Source organism: Elephas maximus, chromosome 27 (genome assembly GCF_024166365.1).
Source record: "Elephas maximus indicus isolate mEleMax1 chromosome 27, mEleMax1 primary haplotype, whole genome shotgun sequence".
Lineage (NCBI taxonomy): Eukaryota > Metazoa > Chordata > Mammalia > Proboscidea > Elephantidae > Elephas > Elephas maximus.
This window is the reverse complement of record NC_064845.1, coordinates 38050097-38071543: the sequence shown is the minus strand read 5'-3', so window position 1 is coordinate 38071543 and position 21447 is coordinate 38050097. Positions and strand designations below refer to the sequence as shown.

The 21447-nt window shown below is 39.6% G+C and overlaps 1 protein-coding gene across 5 annotated transcripts in view; it reads left to right on the top strand.

Annotated features, from left to right (window-relative positions):
- The first annotated feature begins 7310 nt into the window (after nt 1–7310).
- Nucleotides 7311–21447, top strand: part of LOC126068459 (ral guanine nucleotide dissociation stimulator-like) — a 490075-nt gene continuing 475938 nt past the window's right edge. For 4 of the 5 annotated variants that reach the window (XM_049871001.1, XM_049870996.1, XM_049870997.1 and 1 more), the window contains exon 1: nt 7311–9182. The gene's annotated coding sequence lies outside the window, so the exon portion shown is untranslated. Of the gene's footprint in view, nt 9198–21447 lie in introns of all 5 variants that reach the window. The other variant, XM_049871002.1, reaches the window with a different exon arrangement.

Genomic DNA, 21447 nt, shown 5'->3' with positions numbered 1-21447 from the left:
AGCATGATGTCCTTCTCCAGGGACTGATCCCTCCTGACAACATGTCCAAAGTATGTAAGACGCAGCCTCGCCATCCTTGCTTCTTATGAGCATTCTGGTTGTACTTCTTCTAAGACAGATTTGTTCGTTCTTGTGGCAGTCCATGGTATATTCAATATTCTTTGCCATCACCACGGTTCAAAGGCATCAGCTCTTCTTCGGTCTTCCTTATTCATTGTCCAGCTTTCACGTGCATATGATGCAATTGAAAATACCATGGCTTCGGTCAGGTGCACCTTAATCTTCAGGGTGACATCTTTGCTCGTCAACACCTTGAAGACGTCCTTTACAGCAGATTTGCCCAATGCAATGTGTCTTTTGACTGCTTGACTGCTGCTTCCGTGGCTGTTGATTATGGAACCAAGTAAAATGAAATCCTTGACAACTTCAGTCTTTTCTCCTTTTATCATGATGTTGCTCATTGGTCTAGTTGTGAGGATTTTTGTTTTCTTTATGTTGATGTATAATCCATACTGAAGGCCATGGTCTTTGATCTTCATTAGTAAGTGCTTCAAGTCCTCTTCATTTTCGGCAAGCAAGGTTGTGTCATCTGCATAACGCAGGTTGTTAATGAGTCTTCCTCCAATCCTGATGCCCCGTTCTTCTTCATATAGTCCAGCTTCTCGGATTATTTGTTCATCATACAGATTGAATAGGTATGGTGAAAGAATACAATCCTGACACACACCTTCCCTGACTTTAAACCAACCAGTATCCCCTTGTTCTGTCCGAACAACTGCCTCTTGATCTATGTAAAGGTTCCTCATGAGCACAATTAAGTGTTCTGGAATTCCTATTCTTCGCAGTGTTATCCATAGTTTGTTATGATCCACACAGTCAAATGCCTTTGCATAGTCAATAAAACACAGGTAAACATCCTTCTGGTATTCTCTGCTTTCAGCCAGGATCCATCTGACATATAATAGCAGTTAGGATTTACGACACATAGGATAATCACATCAGATCACAAAATGGTGGGCAATCACACAGTACTGGGAATCATGGCTTACCCAAGTTGACACACGTTTTATGGGGACACATTTCAATCCATAATAGTAGGGTTGGCGTATCTCAGTGAGTAGAGAGAATAACTTAACTACTATTTTAGTGAGTTCACAGTTGATCTAGTACCCACCAAGAGAGTAGAACAGTGTACTTTGAACTTTGTTTATGGAGGTACAGGGGAAGATGATCCTTGAAAAATCTTGTAATTTGGGATACAGAATGCATGAAGTGTCTGAAGAACACTGAGGCCCAGATATTGAGGTACTTTATATCAAGGGTATTCCTTTTCTGCTGGTGACTGTGGGACACCCAAGAGTACATTAGGTACTGTGTCTGCCCTTAAGGATCTTATTGACTATGAGAGGAGAAAAGATACACATAAATACAGAGTGTGTGAGATACTTCACATGAAAAGCGTTGTGGAGGTCGAAGGCAAACATAAAAAGCATATTATTTGAAAATGTAATGAACAAGTGTATTTTATGTTTCCTAACGTTATGAGTAGCTTGTATAATACAAGGAAACCCTGGTGCTATAGTGGTTAAGGGCTATGGCTGCCAACCAAGAGGTTGGAAGTTCTAATCCACCAGGTGCTCCTCGGAAACCCTATTGGGCAGTTCTACTCTGTCCTATAGGGTCACCATGAGTCAGAAATCGACTCGACGGCAACAAGAGTTTTGGTATAATACAAGGTAGAACATGGTGAACTCTATAAGAGATGTAGGTAACTTGTTTCAGAATTCAGAAAGGAGCAGATGATCTGATCATGGACAGAGGGACACCGTCACGGCAGGGGAGGTATTTTAGGTTTACCTGGAAGTATTTGTAAAAAGCAGACAGTTGTGCATTTAAGCAACAAGAGGGAACCATAAGGTCAAGCCAGAAAGAGGATGGTGTGCCTATGTTGGGATAGTAAAGAGAGAGAGAGCGCCCTGATTGGTGCATGTAGTTGAAAAAGAACGGGAGATAAATTACCTAGGTTAACTGTGACTACATTATGAAGTACTTTAAATATTAGGCTAAGAAGTTTGGATTTGATCGGTAGGCAATGAGAAGTCATTATAGCTGTGCTTTCTTAGAGTCTGTGAAGGACTTGGAGAGAAATGTGCATATATGTACTTAAGAGGGCCCATAACTTTCATTAGATTCTCAGAGGGGCCTATGACCCCTGAAAGTTAAATTACCACTGTATTACAGGTTTTAGAAGAGTAGATTACAAAAGACAGATAAACACCCTAGGCCAGTTGGGTGGCTATTGCTGTAATTCAGAGTGTATGTAATATGTTTGAGTATAAACTGAGGACATTAAGTACTAAGCAAAAGTTTGAACGGAAGTGAGTATATGTTTAAAGGTCCCACATAGCCATATTAATGGCTCACTTGTAAGTACAATTGAGAGTGACTATCATATATTTTGGAAACCCTAGTGGCGTAGTAGTTAAGTGCTATGGCTGCTAACCAAAGGGTTGGCAGTTCGAATCCGCCAGGTGCTCCTTGGGAACTCTATAGTGCAGTTCTGCTCTGTCCTATAAGGCTGCTATGAGTCGGAATTGACTCGATGGCACAGGGTTTGGTTTGGGTTTTTGTTTTTTTTTTTTAATCATATGTTTTTGTTGTTGTCGTTGTTATTTAGTCCCAGTAGGATAAATAAACTTTATGAAAATGAAGTCAAACATTGATTATGGCAGTAAAAAGGAATCAGAGAATCCAGGTGTTTAGATTTGGGTTGTGCTAGGTTTTTCAGCATTTTATCTTGTTATTTGGTTTTTATTATTCTAGTCTAACATAAAATTGATATTTAGCAAACGTACTCTGGGGTGAAGTGACCCTGGAAAAATGCCGTGTGTCTGGACAGAGTAGTTCGGGATGAAGTCTTTTTGTTTTGGATAATGTTCCTCGTAGACAGCCACATGAAATCAAATCACTCACACAGTAACACTTCTGATTGAAAACAAAATTTAATGAAATCTCCAGTTACTAGTATGTTGTGTGCAAATAAAAAGTTAAAATGATTACAATTATCAAATACTTTCTAGTTTTTATTTCCACCATTCCCCATTCTTATTTATATGATAACTATCCTCCTTATTTGAAGCTCATTAAAAAAAAAAGAAAAGAAAGAAAAAATTACTAGCATTCTTCTCTGTATTTGCTGATTGGCATAGAAAACAGTCTGGATGCAGTTATTACTTCACAGCTTTAGGGAAAAGGCCACTTAATTTATTAGTTTATTATCAACTTAAAAGTCAATCTTTTGTACTTGTAAGGATTTAAGGCCACAGATAACATTAAAACATGCAGCATAGGATAATTAAAATACTTAAGTAAAATCAGGTAAGAAATATTTGTTCTAAAACTTAGAATGAGAATTATTACAATTGAGCGCTACATTTAACTTTATTTCCTGTTATGTAAGGTATAAAAAAAAGAGATTGATTTTATATTTTATAGTATAAAAAATAAATAAAAGTTTTTAAATATTTTATATTTTTTTAATATTTTATAGTAGGGAGCACAAATTACATTGGAGAGGTAGCCTTTTCCCTTGCATCAGTTTCTGGATTGAAAAATTTGATCACTTTTTCTTTTTTAGATAGCTTTATTGAGATATATTCACCTACCATATAATTCACCAATTTAAATTATACAGTTCAGTTCACAGAACTGAACAAGTATCATTACGATCAGTTTTAGAACATTTTTATCGTACCAAAAAGAAACCCCTCACCTCTAAGCTGTCACTCCCTAAATGCGTATCCTCTCCAGCTGTAGATGACCACTGAACTGTTTTTGTCTGTGTAGATTAGCCTTTTCTGGATATTTTGTATAAAAAATGGGATTAAATAACATATGTCCTTTGTGATTGTCTTCTTATCTTTGGAGATGTATCTATTAAGAGCCCTTTTTCATTTTTTAATTGGGCTATTCGTCTTTTCATTATTGAGTTGTAGGAGTTCTTTATAGATTCTAGATACAAGTCCATTATGCGATACAACATTTATCAGATTTTTCTACCAGTCTGTAACCTGTCTTTTCACTTTTGTGATGGTGTCCTTTGAAGCATAAAAGTATTTAATTTTGATTAAGCCCCATTTATTTTTTCTTTGGTTACTTGTTCGTTTGTTGTCATATTTAAGAAATATTTGCCTAACTCAAAGTCATGAAGAGTGTAGTGGGTTGAACACTGGTCTTGAAAAAGACACGTCCAAGTCCTTACCTGAGGATCCTGTAAATGTGATCTTACCTGGACAGAGGGTCTTTGTAGATGTAATTAAGGTAATGATCTCGAGATGAGGTCACCCTGATTAGCATGGGCTCCAAATCCAGTGGAATGTCCTTGTAAGAGATAGAAAAGGAAAAGACTGAGAGACCTAGAAACACATGGGAGAAGGCAATGTGAAGGTGGAGGCAGAGACTGAACTCACGTACCCTCAAGCCAAGGAACGACAGGAGCCTGAGATGCTGAAAGAGGCAAGAAAGAAGTCTCCCCTAAAACCTTTGGAGGGAGGGCAGCTGTGTGGACACCTTGATTTTAGACTTCTGGCCTCAGCTGTGAGAAAATAAATTTTTGTTGTAAGCTACCAAGTTGTCATTTGTTATGGCAGTCCTAGGAAACTAGTACAAAGAGTTGTACAGGTACAGCTCTTACATTTTGGTCTGTGGTCCATTTTGAGTAAGTTTTGCATATGCTATGAGGTAGGAGTTTAACTTCATTTTTTTGTGTGTCTAGACAATTCTTTTCCCATTAAATTGTCTTGGTATCCTTGTCAAAAATCAACTGACTGTAAATGTGAGGATTTATTTCTGTCCTCTCAATTCTGTTCCACTGGGCTATATCAGTACCATACTGTCTTAATTACTTGTAGCTTTGTAGTAAGTTTGGAATTGAAAAGCATGAGTCCCCCAACTTTATTCTTCTTCTTCAAGATTATTTTGGCTTTCCTGGGTTACTGGCATTTCCACATAAATTTTAAGATCAACTTGTTAATTTCTGCCAAAAAGACTGTTGGACTTTAATGGGAATTGTATTGAATCTGTGGATCAGTCTGAGGAATACTGCCATCTTAGCAATATTGTCTTTCAGCCCATGAACATGGGATGTTTTCCATTTATTTAGTTTTTTTTAATATTATTTCTTTCAATGATGTTGTTTCCAGAGTACAAGTTTCTTAATTTTATTTTCAGATTCTTAATTGTGTATAGAAATACAGTTGTTTTTTGTATATTGCTCTTGTACCCTGCAACTTTGTTGAACTTGTTTATTAGTACTAATAGTTTTGAATGGATTCCTGAGCATTTTCTGTATATGAGATCATGTCACCTGTGAATAGAGAGAGTTTTACTTCTCTCCAGCCTAGCCTTTTATCTCTTCCTCTTGATGAATTGACCTGAGCAGAATCTCTAGGACAGTGTTGAATAGAAGTGGTGAGAGTGGACATCCTTATCTTGTTCCTGATCTTCTGGGGAAAGCATTCAGTCTTTTATTTTAAGTATGATGCTAGCTGTGAGTTTTTCATAGATGGCCTTTATCAGTTTCAGGAAGTTCCCTTCTATCTCTAGTTTGTTGACTGGTAGCTTCTTATACATGGATAAGAAGTTCCCACCTTGGGTCCATGATGTGGCCATATAACTAGAAGGAAAGATCCCCTGGCTTTAGCCAAGGTCGTATATTGCCAGAACTTGTCCATTCTCAAGACTTCTAAATATTGCTTTTTTATTAGTGATTCTCAAATTTGTGATTCTGGTTTTGAATTTTCGCCTAAGTTCTAATCTCTCTGACATTTGCTTATTTGATGGTTCCAATTAGCTACCAGTCTGCCATTCCAAATTCAGCACGACTTTATTCATGCATTCATTTGATTGATTCGTTTACTGTACATTGAGTGCTATTTCAGACTCCAAAGGATACAAGAATATATTTGGAGAAATGTCTGGGGTAACAATGGCTCTAACACAGAGGACCTGGTGTGTCAACAGAGGACCCTCTTGGAGATATGCAGGGGCCGTATCACGAAGATCCTGTGAGCTAAGTTCTAAGGAGTTAGAACTTTATTCTGAAAGTAGTAGTGAGCCACTGAAAGATCTGAAGCAGGAAATCAGTGTCAGATGTGAATCTTGAACAAATCGTGAGGAAGGAGAGCTGGTGTAGAATATATAGATTGATGTTGAAAATGAAGCTGGAGGTTGGGGAACTGGTAGTTCTATCATTTGAAAAGAAAAGAAAGCCTGAAATAAGACAGTGGCAGTGGAGCTCTGGTGGCACAGTGACTAAGAGCTACAGTGAGCCATGGCTCTTAACCAAAAGGTTGGCAGTTCAAATCCAGCAGCCACTCCTTGGAAACACTGTGGGGAAGCTCTACTCTGTCCTATAGGGTTGCTGAGTCAGAATTAACTCGATGACAATGTCGGTTTTTTGTTTTTTAAGTGGGGATAGATCGTAGATTTTTAGGAAGTCAAAAGTGGATAGTACTTGGTAACTGGATTATAGAGGCTGAAGGAGCAGGACAGTAACTCCATGATTCCTATGGTTTTAACTAGGCGGCCTAGGTGGTTAGGGAACAAACAGAGGGAACTGGTTTGGCAGGAAGATGAATTCATATTTGGATATGTTGGGGTACTAGCAGGACATCTACATTGGAGAAGTGTTATAGTTGTTGTTAGTTGCCATCAAGTTGATTCCGACTCATGGCGACTCCATGTGTACAAAGTAGAACTGGGTTTTCAAGGCTGTTATCCTTCATAAGCCGGTCATCAGGCCTGTCATCCAAGGCACATCTGGGTGAGTTCAAACTGTCAACCTTTCGGTTAGTATTCGAGTGTTTTCAGCGTCTGCACCACCTTGGGAATCCTAGGCGGTTAAATGTGAGGCTGGATTCAGAGAAAAATGTTTTAGGTGATAATTAATGTGAATGAGGTCACTCAAGGAATGAGCAGAGCTCGTGGTCAATGAGAGTGTAATGGAGACTATAGGATGAATAGAGGAAAGGAAACCTGAAATGAAGCTACAAGAGGTAGGAAGAAAGCTACGAGAGGCTGCTGTTACAGGCCAAAGTAGGTAAGAATTAGCTCAATTTTTCGTTATCCTCTAGTTTTCCTTTTATCTAGTACATTGTTTTAAACTTTAACATGAAATTTTTTTGTTTTGCTTTTCCCATTTGCCTCATGGTCTTTACTACCTAAGCCAGTGTTTCCTAACTTGGACATATATCAGAGTCACTTGGTGAGATTAAATGCAGGTTCTTTGGGTCCTGGTAGACCTACTGAATGAGAATTACCTGGGATGATACCTTAGAATCTGTATTTTTTAAAAACTTCTGTGATAAAGACTTGCTCTTTACCAAGCTTGTTTCTTTTTATCCCTGATGCCAGCTAACCTATATTTACTAGTCCCTTTGCTGTTGGGGATGGCCATATGATTGAGATCTTTCCATAGGAAATTAAGCAGAAGTGTTGAGTGTCACTTTATCCATTGCAAATACGAAGCCCCCTTGATCGATCCTCTCTCTTCCCCACCTGCTGTCTGGCAGTTGTAGGTATGACAGAGCAACATTGGAAACGAGGGGTCAAATAGAGCTGAGCATCTGTCAGCCTGCGTCGTCTCCACCCTCCTCAAACTGATCATTAACACTGATTTTGGTCTTTCTGTATGCAGGGATTAAAAATAAACTATTGTGTTATGCCACAGTTTTGGAATTTACGTATTATACCATCCATTGTTACATTAGCCAGTATGGTTTCTTAGATTACTATTAAAGGATCAGAGTTTGGGAACCATGGCCCTTTGTCTATGCCATTTGTATATTTAAACTCATTTATATGGTAGGGTAGTCTTCAGTTTCAAACAACGTATTGCATTAGGCAAATCTGCTGCAAAGACCTCTTTAAATTATTAAAAAACAAAGATGTCACTTTGGGGACTAAGGTGCACCTGACCCAAGCCATGGTATTTTCAGTTGCCTCATATACATGTGAAAACTGGACAATGAATAAGGAAGGCTGAGAAAGAATTGATGCCTTTGAAGTACGGTGTTGACGAAGAATATTTAATATACCGTGAACTGACAGAAGAGCAGACAAATATGTCTTGGAAGAAGTAGCAGCCAGAATGCTCCCTAGAAGCGAGGATGGTGAGATCGTGTACTTCTGGCATGTTATCAGGAAGAACCAGTCCCTAGAGAAGGATATCATGCTTGGTAAAGTAGAGTGTCAGCAAAAAAGAAGACCCTCAACAAGATCGATAGACACAGTGGCTACAACAGTGGGCTTAAACATAGCAAGGATTGTGAGGATGGCACGGTTACTGGGCAGTATTTCATTCTGTTGTACATAGGGTCGCTGTGAGTTGGAACTAACTCGATGGCACCTGACGACAGTAGTCTTCAGTTGTTGACTTATAGGGACTGTAGGTAAATATTGTGTTTTTTTCTGTAATAATTTTAATGGAAATGGTTTTGTTAACATCCTGATAATTTTATTAAATGACAAACATTTGCATGCTTACTGCCTCCTGGTCTTTGATGCTGGAGATACATCTATATATAAAACAAAGGGTCTGCCTTCTGGTATGGAATAAGGTGGACTCAGATAAGGGCAAGTGTCTTACCTGTACTTTGGAGCGCCAAGGGAGAAGTGGCTAATTGAACCCAAGGTGGAGTGGGTGGAGTCCTTCTCGATGTTTATATCCCTTTTGTAATATTGTTCTCTTTTATACTTGTGGACAGGAGTCATACATAACCTCTTTAAAATATCCCTTTAAACGAAAAAAAAAAACAAACCTGCTTCCATTGAATCGATTCCAACTCCTAGTGACCTTATAGGACAGAGTTTCCAAGGAGCGCCTGGTGGATTCCCTTTAGAAGATCGAAAACCACAAGGACATGTTTGGTAGATTTGTGTTCCGTGGGGTGTGCCGAACATGTGCCTTTTCTTAATCTCCATCACTAAGAAAATTATTTAAGAGAACTATAAATTTTAGTCTTGATGCAGATTATATTGTTAAATGTTGCCTGCAATTAACAAAGAAAAAAATGTAAAGAAAACCTTATTGATGATATTTACTCTTTCCCTCTTCCTTTGCAGGGAAATTTTGGATTGGGAATGGTGAAAGTCAGAAAGAACCTACTTTCTTCATAAACATGGTATGCGAAATCTGTGTAAGTTCCATAGGGTAAAATCACACAATTAATCAAACAGGACTTGGAAAGATCTATCTATCTGTCTTGCCAAACCCATGGCTGTCCAGTTGATTCTGACGTGACGACTCCATGTGTGTAGAGTAGAACTGCACCCTGTAGGATTTTCTTGGATGTAGTCTTTATGGAAGCAGATCGCCAGGTTTTTCTTCCGTAGTGCCACTGGGTGGGTCCGAACCTCCACCCTTAAGGTTAGTAGCTGTGTGTGTGTGTGTGTGTGTATGCATGTGTGTGTATAGATGGGTGCATTTGTATATGAATAAACAAGAGGTTTCTATATTGCATAGTTCTCTAAATACTTAGGGATTTCCCCCAGTTTTGAAAGCTTACACGCTAGGCAGTGTGTGGTTGCAGTGTCAAACTGGATCGTTACCAGCGTGTGGAAAGTGTTCCGAGGAGAACTATAAAAGGCTGAGCAAGTGAGAGCCACAACCTGGAGAAATAGGCGTGCCATGTTCTTGGAGTTTGTTGGACTTGTTTGTTAACAACAGTTGGCTTTTAAAGGATATGTAAGCGACTGCAGCGTCAGTAGGGTTGAAACCAGGTGACTAGATCAGAGTAGCAAGTGTAATATTAGTTAGGCAAGACAGATAAGTAGCCTAATCCGAGGTACGAGCAAGTAGTTAGAAACTAGCGTGTCTGTGAGAGCCTGCAGGATTCAAATAGGGAAGATGTCTGGGATCAAGAGACTTGAGTAAATGAGGCCAAGGAGCTATGTAACCTTGCAGACATTCTCATGAGATCTTGTAGCAGGGACAGTGAGAGAGAACCTGGTTAGAGTATTTCCTAATAGAGAAGCTAGTCAAGGGGGAAAATGAAATATGGGCTGTATGTCCTATAGAAATGTTTCCGTGTGATTGTGTATATGTTCAGTAATGGCGAATCTACTCACTTAACAATGGATGAACTTGTTATTTTAAAGAAACTTACTGTAAATGATTTAAAATATGAAGTCCTTTAATAGAATAAGTTATCTTTTAGCTTATCTTTTATCATAAAACTGAATTTCTGTATATCACCTTGACTTAAATTTAGGTGCTCTGACGGTTTGACTGTTACAGTTGATCACTACAGAGACTATTTTGCATGTTCTCATGAATTACTGGAGTCCTGGTGTTTAAGAACCCAGCTGCTAACCAAAAGGTCAGCAGTTTGAATCTACCAGCCACTCCTTGGAAACGCTGTGGGGCAGTTCTGCTCTGTCCTGTTGGGTCGGTACGAGTCGGAATCGACTCGACAGCCTCAAGTTTCAGGTTTGGCAAGTTATTGGCTTTAGAACCACCCATGTATTGGCTGTTGAACTGTTGCTTTTTAAATGTTCGTAATTAACTCGTTTGTATTTCTCCTTACTGACAATATTTCACCTTCTAAGGCTTACAGATTCAATTAATTTTTTTTTTTTTAAGGCTTACAGATTGAATTAATGTCAAATGAACTCCTTACCTGCTCACCTTCTGCCTCTCTTTGCTCCTTGGAGCCACAGTTCTGAACTTGAAATTTCTTTTCTCTGACCACAGCTTCTTTCATTCTTGGTTCTTCCAGTGAACCTGAGCTTTGCTGTATTAAGCCTACTTCACTTAGTTGCTCGGTTCAGTTTGGCCACAGACTGACCTCTGGAGAAGCCTTGACCTTTTGATTTGCACAGTCCTGGTTAGAGCAGTGTTTTTCAAAGTGTATGCACTGCTAAAGGGGCAAGGTGGGCAAACCTCACCTTTGTCATTTCCTTGTCACCACTTACATGGCACTTTGTCTCTCTTACCCTGACCACCCAGAGTTAAACTAGACCTCATCCCTGGCCACCTAGGGCCAGGTCATTGGGTACCAGCCATAGGGTCAGAAGTCTGCACAACTCCCATCACTTCAGACCAGCTGGCCCCTCTCTCTTTCTCTCTCTCGTCCCCTAGGACTAGCCTGTGTAGCCTTTCTCTGTCACCCAGCTGCCCAGACCTGGGTCTTCACAAATCTCTGTCCTGCTAGCCCCTCCTGGCTTATTGCCCCCTGGGTTTGCTAATTCTCTATAACTGCTTATAAAATTTACAGAAACTTTTTAATTTGTTGTTGTTGCGCGCTGTTGAGTTGATTCTAACTCAGAGCAACCCTTTTGACAGAGTATAACTGCCCTATAGGGTTTCCTAGGCCATAATCTTTACGGGAGCAGATTGCCAGGTCTTTTCTCCTGCGGAGCCACTGGGTGGGCTCAAACCAGTGGTTAGCAGCAGAGAGCTTAACCATTGTGCCACTAGGGCTCCTTTACTTGTACCTACATTTACCCATTTGTTATAATAAGAAAGAATACAAGCAAAGAAAGACTTCAGATAAGGTCTGGGAGAGGGCCTTGTGGAGCAGCGCAGAGACAGTCTCTGACTTTCATCTTTATCCTCCCATCTTGTCAGCTGGGGATTATGTGCCTGATGATTTTATACATGGTGTTAGTTGATGAGGACTGAGGAGGAATGGCAGGAGCTGAGACTAGGGGAGGAAGAGTATATAGGGGCAATTCTAAACTAAGGGGCTTGAAATTTATTCTTACAGCTATGGGGTGGTAGCCATTGGAAATGTTTATTTAGACTTTTGTTGTTCAATTTGAGCCTTTAGGAACCGACTTTGCAAAGACTGGACTCTGAATGCTTAGAGATGGCAGTGACAAATCACAGGTTCAAAGAGGAAGGTGAATCTGCCTTTTTCTCTGGAATTGGTCCTTCATTCTTTTGGGCAGTTAAAAGCTGTTTGTATCCAAGAAGCTACTTCCTTGCAAGCATGAAATATTTACAAATTCCTGACAGAGTGATGTATAGTATATGGAGAGGGAATCATGAGAGCTCTCTGTGAGGTTTGTGCAGCAACAGTTTGAGAAAACCACTATTAAAGGAGACCCCGGCTGGTGCAAATGGTTAACGTGCTCAGCTCCTAACGGAAAGATTGGAGGTTGGAGTCCACCCAGAGGTGCTTTGGAAGAAAGGCCTGACAATCTTCTTACAAAAAAACAGCCATCGATAACCCTGTGGAGCACAGCTCTGCTCTGACATACGTGGGGTTGCCATGAGTTGGAATTGACTGGACAGCAACTGGTGTTTTGGTTTGTTACAGGCTGAACAGATTGCTTATTGTTTGTGTATATGTTTGTGTATATGTTTGTGTATATGGAGTGTATATGGAGTGTATATGGTGTGTACTGAAAGCCTAAACATCCTCTGGCATCTTATTTATTTTTGACTGTTCAAGGAAGGCTGGGCTGATAATAGCAGTGCCTTTTAGTAGTTGACATAACAGGGAAATATTTGGCGTTTTACTTACTTGGAACCCACAGCTTTTTTGTTTGTTTGTTTTCAACCATAGGTAGGCTAGGTAAGAGGCTTTGTACTTGCTTCTTAGAAGAAATTTAAGAGCAGTAAATTGACTGCCTTCAAGTTTTTGCTACCAGTTCTTCACAGAAGTACAAAATGCAGAATCCTGCCTGATTCCTTTGTAAACAATCCTTGTGATTGTCAGCTTGCCAAGGGATGCTTTTTTCTTTTGAGTAATTTCTGGGGAATACCTTGCTTTGAATCACCCTTAGTTATTGCCCAAAGTTGCCTTCGGGAATACAGGTGCTCTTTTCCCCCCTTATCCATAAAACCATTAAATTCTACTTTTTTCAGGAATTTAACATTGTTTTCATTGAACTGATGTAAGTTAAAATTGAAACGGTGAGAGAATTTACTTATTTAGTCTTGAGCTTAAAATTTCCCAAAGAGTGGGAGCCATAGTTTTGCCCACCACCAAACATAGAACAAGTAATTTTGAATGTATGGACATGATTATGTCATGGCCTTTCTAAATACAAAAATACAACTTTCACTTAGAACATTGAGTACTTTGATAATATCTTTACTGATATTGGTGAGAATGTGGTGAAATTGGTCCCATTATAGTTTTTTCTATTTGCCTTTCTTTTTCAGTTATGTTTTAGGTGAAAGTTTACAGAGCAAATTAGTTTCTCATTAAAGAATTAATAGACAAATTGTTTTAGGACATTGGGTGCCAACCCTTTGATGTGTCGACACTCTCCCCTTCACGCCGGGTTCCCTGTTTCCATTTGTTCACTTGCCTGTCCCTTCCTGCTTTCTTTATCTTTGCTTTTGGGCTGGTGTGTTCATTTAGTCTCATAAACATGGTTAAATTATGCAGCCAGTTCCTCAGGTGTGTTATCGTCTGCCATATAGACCTGTCTCATCTTTGGCCTAAGAGGGAGCCTCTGGAGTACTTTTGTACCGAGTTAAAAGGGTATCCGGGGGCCATAGGCTTGTGGTTTCTCAAGGTTCTGTCAGACCAGCAAGTCTGGTGTTTTTTTGTGTGTTTGAATTTGAATTTTGTTCTACATTTTTCTCCTGCTCTGTCCAAGGACCCTGTATTGTGATTCCTACCAGAGCAGTTGGTGGTGGAAGCCGGGCACCATCTAGTTGTTCTGGGCTCAGCCTGGCAGAGATTGTGGTAGTTGTGGTCTATTCTTCCTTTGGACTAAACTTTCCCTTATGTTTTGTTTTTTTAATAGACTGAGGTAATCCTGTTTATTTGTCTACATGTTTATGGTGTCTCCCTGTACTGGAGTGTGAACTTTAAGAGGACAGGGACCATGTGTCTTTTATGTATTGCTGTATCCCTGTCATGGATTGAATTATGTCCCCCTCAAAAATGTATGTGTTTACTTGGTTAGGCCATGATTCCAGTATTGTGTGGTTGTCCTCCATTTTGTGATTGTAATTTTATGTTAAAGAGGATTAGGGTGGGATTTTAACACCCTTACCAGGTCACATCCCTGATCCAGTATAAAGGAAGTTCCCCAGGGGTGTGGCCTGCACCACCTTTTATCTCTGAAGAGATGAAAGGGAAGTAAGCAGAGAGTTGGGGACCTCCTACCACCAAGAAAGCAGTGCCAGGAGCAGAGCTTGTCCTTTGAACCCAAGGTTCCTGTGTGAGATGCTCCAAGACCAGGGAAAGACTGATGACAAAGACCTTCCTCCAGAGCTGACAGAGAGAGAAAGCCTTCCTCTGGATCTAGCGCCCTGAATTTAGACTTTTAGCCTACTAGACAGTGAGAGAATGAATTTCTTTTTGTTAAACGCGTGCACTTGTGGTATTTCTGTTACGGCAGCACTAGATATCTGAGACAATCCCTATCACCTATTATAGTGCTTTGCGTAGAGTGGACACTCAAGTAATTGCTGAATGAATTCTGATCTGGTGTGGCTTAGATGGTATCCTGACATATATTAAAAAAGCACCTCAGGTTATTTTGATGTGCACTCCCATGGTTGAGAAACCTTGGTCTATCTTCCCTCTCTAATCCGCGTGAGATATAGAAGATATCACTCCTGAAATTGGTAATCTCATTTCCCTAGTAGGAAAAGTTTAATTTGGTAATGTTATTCAGGTGTTGTTTGTAGGTGGAACTCAGAATGGACAGTTGCATTCCATCATCAAATAATTAAGTTTAGGAAAGGTGGGAAGATAGACCTAAAATTGAGTTTATTCCTTTTTTGTTGTTGTTGTTAAAAAAAAAAAAAACAGTCAAGGTTAGACTTCCTAGATGGTTTTCCTTCAAAACACTACTTCTCAATGTTGGGTAGGATAGGATTTTGCTTCTGGGGGACATTTTGACGTCTGGAGACGTTTTAGATCCCTTGTGGTCAGTGGTTAAGTGATCAGCTGCTAACCAAGAGGTCAGCAGTTCAAATCCAGCTGCTGTGTGGGAGAAGGATGTGCTGGTCTGCTTCTGTAAAGACTAAAAAAAAAAAGACTACAGCCTTGAAAACCTGATGGGACAGTTTTACTCTATCTTACAGGGTCACTATGAGTTGAAATGGTCTCCACTGGCGATAGGCTTTTTAGTTTTAATTTAAATATGCACATATCTTACATTTTAAAGACTTGTTTGTATATGTAAGTCAGTAGTTTTCAAAGTGTAGTCCTTGAACCCTTAGGAGTAAAACCTGTTCATATTAATACTAAAATATTATATGCCCTTTTCTCTTTGATGTTTGGATGAAAGATACAAAAGCAATGCTGAGTAAAACAGCTAATACCTTAGCAGGAAATCAAGGCAGTGGCACTGAATTGTCTAGTAGTGTGTATTCTTCTCTGTCATGAATACTTCACGTCATACAGTTAAAAAAAAAAACTCATTTTTCCTTCAGATTCTTTTTCAGTACAAATTAAATTTTACTCTACTTGGCTCTAGAGTATCTGTGTGATAAAATGGGTATGTGCTGCAGAGGAAAAGAATTTGTGTGATTGAGTTGCTAGCTCAGCTACCCTCCTCCCCATTTTCATGTAATATCTTCTTTAATTGAAAGAACAACTGAAAAACCATGGTTATTCAGACTTGGGTATTTGACAAACATTTCTTTGAAAATGAACAAAATGAACTTGTTACTAATAAAATTGGAGCTTTCAGGCAAAAATTAGAATTTGGGGAAATCTGTATGGGCCACCTTGAGCTTGATAGCATTCTAGTAAAGATATTTGTGGTAATAATGATAGTAATAGTGATATTATATAATGAACTGTGTCAACATTTGGAAGAACTGAATAACTCGGTAAACCAACATTTTCCAGATGGCGTTACGAAATCACACGTAGGTAAAGATCCCATGCAAAGAGCACGTTAGACAAATGGATTTTGTATGTGTGTGTGGTAAAATACGTATAACAAAACATTTGGCATTTCAACCATTTGTATGTGTACAATTCAGTGACATTTATTACATTCACCATACTGTGCAGTTGTCATCCCTATCCATTTCCAATTTTTTTTGTTATCATCCTTAACAGAAACTCCGTACTCCTTAAGGAATAACTTTCCATTTTCCCCTCCCACCTGCCCTTAGTAAGCTCTAATAAACATTGATCTCTATGCATTTGCCTGTTCTAGGTATTTTATATAGGTGGGTCATACAATATTGTCCAGTGGTGTCTGACTTAGTTCACTCAGTATAATCTTTTCAAGGTTCATCCATGTTTTAACATGTATCAGAACTTCATATTTCTTCATGGCTGAATTACTGCATTGTATGGATTTCCCACATTTTATCCATTCATCTGTTGATGGATACTTAGGTTGTTTCCACTTTTTGGCAGTTGTTAATACTGCTTCCCCCACGTGTCTGTCATTTTGTCGTACTGTGGGGGCTTGCATGTTGCTGTCATGCTGGAAGCTCTGCCACTGGTATTCAGATACCAACAGGGTCACCCATGGCAGGCAGGTTTTAGTGGAGCTTCCAGACTGAGACAGACTAGGAAGAAGGACGTAGTGGTCTATTTCTGAAAAGAATTAGCCAGTGAAAACCTTATGGATAGCAGTGGAACATTGTCAGAAACTGTCCCAGAAGATGAGCTGCCTCCTCAGAGTAGAGTTAACTTGATGATGTGGATCGAGTCAAGCTTTTAGAACCTTCGTTTCCTGATGTGGCACGACTCAAAATGAGAAGAAACAGCTGCGAACATCCATTAATAATTGGAACCTGGAATGTACAAAGTATGAATCTAGGAAAATTGGAAATCATAAAAAACAAAATAGAACACATAAGCATCAATGTCCTAGGCATTAGTGAGCTGAAAAGGACTGGTATTGGCCATTTTGAATCGGACAGTCATATGGTCTGCTATGCCAGCAGCAACAACCTGAAGAGGAATAGCATTGCATTCATCATCAAAAAACATTTCAGGATCTATCCTGAAGTACAGTGCTGTGGGTGATAGGGTAATATCCATACGCCTGCAAGGAAGATCAGTTAACGTGACCTACTTTTCAAATTTACGCACCAACCACTAAGGTCAAAGACGAAGAAATTAAAGATTTTTTACCAACTTCTGCAGTCTCCAATTGATTGAACATGCAATCAGGATGCATCGATAATTACTGGTGATTGGAATGCAAAAGGTGGAAACAAAGAAGGATTGGTTGTTGGAAAATATGGCCTCGGTGATAGAAACGATGCTGGAGATGGCAGGATACAATTTTGCGAGACCAATGACTTTTTCATTGCAAGTATCTTTTTTGAATAACATAAGTGGCGATTATACACCCGGGCCTCACCAGATGGAATACACAGGAATCAAATCAACTACATCTGTGTAAAGAGATGATGGAGAAGCTCAGTATCATCAGTCAGAACAAGACCAAGGGCTGACTGCAGAACAGACCATCAACTGTTCATATATAGGTTCAAGTTGAAGCTGAAGAAAATAAGAACAAGTCCAAGAGAGCCAAAGTACAGGCTTGAATATATCCCACCTGAATTTAGAGACCATCTCAAGAATAGATTTGACACGTTGAACAATAATGACCAGACAAGTTGTGGAATGACATCAAGGACATTATACGTGAAAAAAGCAAGAGGTCATTAAAACAACAAGAAAGAAAGAAAAGACCAAAATGGATGTCCAAAGAGACTCTGAAACTTGCTCTTGAACATCAGGCATCTAAAGCAAATGGAAGAAGTGATGAAGTAAAAGAGCCGAACAGAAGATTTCAAAGGGTGGCTCCAGAAGACAAAGTAAAGTAACCTGGAGTTAGGAAACCAAAAGGGAAGAACATGCTGGACGTTTCTCAAGCTGAAAGATCTGAAGAAAAAATTCAAGCCTGGAGATGCCATATTGAAGGCTTCTTCTACAAGGAACATATTAGGTAACACAGGAAGCATCAAAAGACAATGGAAGGAATACACAGAGTCACTGTACCAAAAAGAATTGGTCAACAGAACCGATGGTACTGAAGGAAGAGGCTCAAGCTGCACTGAAGGTATTGGCAGAAAAACAAGGCTCCAGGAATTGATGGACTACCAGTTGAGATGTTTCAACAAACAGATGCAGTGCTGCAAGTGCTCACTTGTCTATGCCAAGAAATTTTGGAAGACAGCTTCTTGGCCAGCCAACTGGAAGAGATCGGTATTTGTGCTCCTTCCAAATAAAGGTGATCCAACTGAATGCAGAAATTATGCAACAGTATTATTAATATTACACGCAAGTAAAATTTTGCTGAAAATCATTTAGAATGAGCTGCAGCAGTATATCAACAGGGAACTGCCAGAAATTCAAGCCAGATCCCGAAGACGAGGTGGAAAGAGGGATATCATTGCTGATGGCAGATGAATCTTGGTTGAAGTCAGAGATAACCAGAAAGATGTTTACCTCTGTTTTACACTCACTGAGCAGAGGCATTTGACTGTGCGGATTATAACAAATTATGGATGATTGCCAAGAATGGGGATTCCAGAACACTTAATTGTGCTTATGAGGAATCCGTACATAGATAAAGAGGCAGTCGTTGGAACTGAACAAGGGGATACTGCATTGTTCAAAGTCAGGAAAGGTGTGTGTCAGGGTTGTATGCTTTCACCATATTTATTCAATCTGTATGCTGAGGAAATAATCCAAAAAGATGGACTATATTAAGAAGAATGAGGCAACAGGATTAGAGGAAGACTCGTTAACAACCTGCAATATGCAGATGACAAAACCTTGCTTGCCGAAAGTGAAGAAGACTTGAAGCACTTATTGATGAAGATCAAAGACTACAGTCTTCAGTATGGATTATACCTCAACATAAAGAAAACAAAAATCCTCACAACTGGGCCAGTAAGCAGCATCATCATAAACAGAGAAACAATTGAAGTTGTCAAGGATTTCATTTTACTGGATCCATAATCAACACGCATGGAAGCAGCAGTCAGGAAATCAAAGGACACATTGAGTAAATCTGCTGCAAAAGACCTTTTTAAAGTGTTAAAATGCAAAGATGTCACCTTGTAGGCTAAGGTGGGCCTGACCCAAGCCATGGTGTTTTAAATTGCATCTGCATGCGAAAGCTGAACAGTGAATATGGAAGACTGAAGAAGAATCAATGCCTTAGAATTAATGGTGTTGGCGAAGAATATTGAGTATACCATGGACTGCCAGAGGAACGAACAAATCTCTCATGGAAGAAGTACAACCAGAGTTCTCCTTGGAAGCAAGGATGGCAAGACTTCTCTCATGCTTTGGATATGTTATCAGGAAGGATCAGTCCCTGGAGAAGGACATCACGCTTGGTAAGGTGGATGGAGGGTCAGTGAAAGAGAGGAAGACCCTCAACGAGGTGGATTGACACAGTGGCTGCAACAATGGGCTCAAACATAGCAACAATTGTTAGAATGGCACAGGACTACACAATTTTTCGTTCTGTTTTCCATAGGGTCACCATTAGTTGGAACCAACTCGATGGCATCTAACAACAACAACAATAATAATACTCCAGTGAACATTGGTAAGCAGGAAACTAAGACCCTGAGTCTTAGGCTGGGTGTTCTAGAGAAGCAAATCCAGTAAAGCGGATAAGTACATATAGAGAGAGATTTGTGTGAAGGAAATGGCTGATGTGGTCGTAGAGGCTGGAACATCCTAAATCCGTCGATTAGGCTGGAGACTTCTCATGAATCACATAGCGGCAGGGCTGGGGAACCCAAAATGGGCAGGCAAGACGGCAGGTAAGCTGCTAGCTCAAGTCCCAATAACTGGAGGTCAGACAAACAGGAGCCAGCTGCAGAGTCCAGAATGAGCAAAAGTCCATGACCCTTGCCAGAAAGTCTACCTATAATGGTTGCAGGCCACACCCCCAAGGAAACTCCCTTTCAACTGATTGGCGACTCACAGCAGATCCCATCATTGAGATGATTACGTTACATCAGATCTTATCATGGAAGTGATTACATCATTATACGACTGCCAAACCACTGAAAGTCACGGCCCAATCAATTTGAAACACAACCATAATGATCACACCCTGCTTTCAAGTCTTTTGGGTAGGTATATACCTAACAGTGCAACGGCGGAGTCATATGGTAATTCTGTTTAACTTTATGAGGAACCACCAAACTTTTCCACAGCAACTACACCATTTTACATTCCCACCAACAATTGATTAGGGTTCCAATTTTTCCATATCCTTGCCAATACTTCTTATCTTCCATTTTTCTGGTAATAGTTATCCTAGTGAGAGTGAAGTGGTATTGTGGTTTTGATTTGCGTTTCCCTAATGATTAACGACGTGTCAAGCATCTTTTTTTCCCTTAAGTTAAATTATTTTTTTGTTTATTGTACTTTAGGTGAAGATTTACAGAGCAAACTAGTTTCTCATTTAACATTTAATACACATACTGTTCTGTGACATTGGTTGCCAACCCCACGACATGTCAACACTCTTCCCTTCTCAGTCTTGGGTTCCCCATTACCAGCTTTCCTGTCCCCTGCTGCCTTCTTGTCCTTGCCCCTGGGGTGGTGTGCCCTGTTAAGTCTCCTTTTGTTTTATGGGCTTGTTTAATCTTTGGCTGATGGGTGAACCTCAGGAATGATGACTTCATTACTGAGCTAAAAGTGTGTCTGCGGCCATACTCTAGGGGTTTCTCCAGTCTCTGTCAGGCCAATAAGTCTGGTCTTTTTTTGTGAGTTAGAATTTTGTTCTGCATTTCTCTCCAACTCTGTCTGGAACCCTCTGTTGTGATCCCTGTCAGAGCAGTTGGTGATGGTAGCCGGGCACCATCTAGTTGTGCTGGACTCAGTCTGGTGGAGGCTGTGGTAGTTGTGTTCCATTAGTTCTTTGAGTTAATCTTTCCCTTGTGTCTTTGGTTTCCTTTATTCTCCCTTGTGTTGAGCATCTTTTTATGTGCTTATTGACTGTTTGTATGTTCTTTAGAGAAATATCTGTTCAAATCCTTTGCCCATTTTTAAATTTGGTGGTTTGTTTTTTGTTGTTAAGTTGTAGGGTTTTTTTTTTTTTTTTTTTTTTTTTAATATTCTGGGTACTAAACCCTTATCAGATACATGGTTCCTAAATATTTTCTCGGATTCTGTAGGTTTTCTTAACTTCCTTGATAAAATCCTTTGGAAGTTTTTACATTTGGAGAACTGGATTTATCTGTTTTATCTTTTGTTACGAATGCTTTTGGTGTTATATCTTAGAATCCACTGTCGGAAACTGGATCCCAAAGCGTGTTTTATTCTTAGCATTTTAAGCTTTTAGTTCTGACATTTAGATCATTGATCTATTTTGAGTTAATTTTCATACATGGTGTGAGGTATGGGTCCAATGTCATTCTTTTGCATTCTTTTTCTCAGCACCATTTATTAAAAACTATTCCCCAATTGAATGTATTTGGCACCTTGTAAAAAAATCAGTTGACCATAGAAAATGAATTTA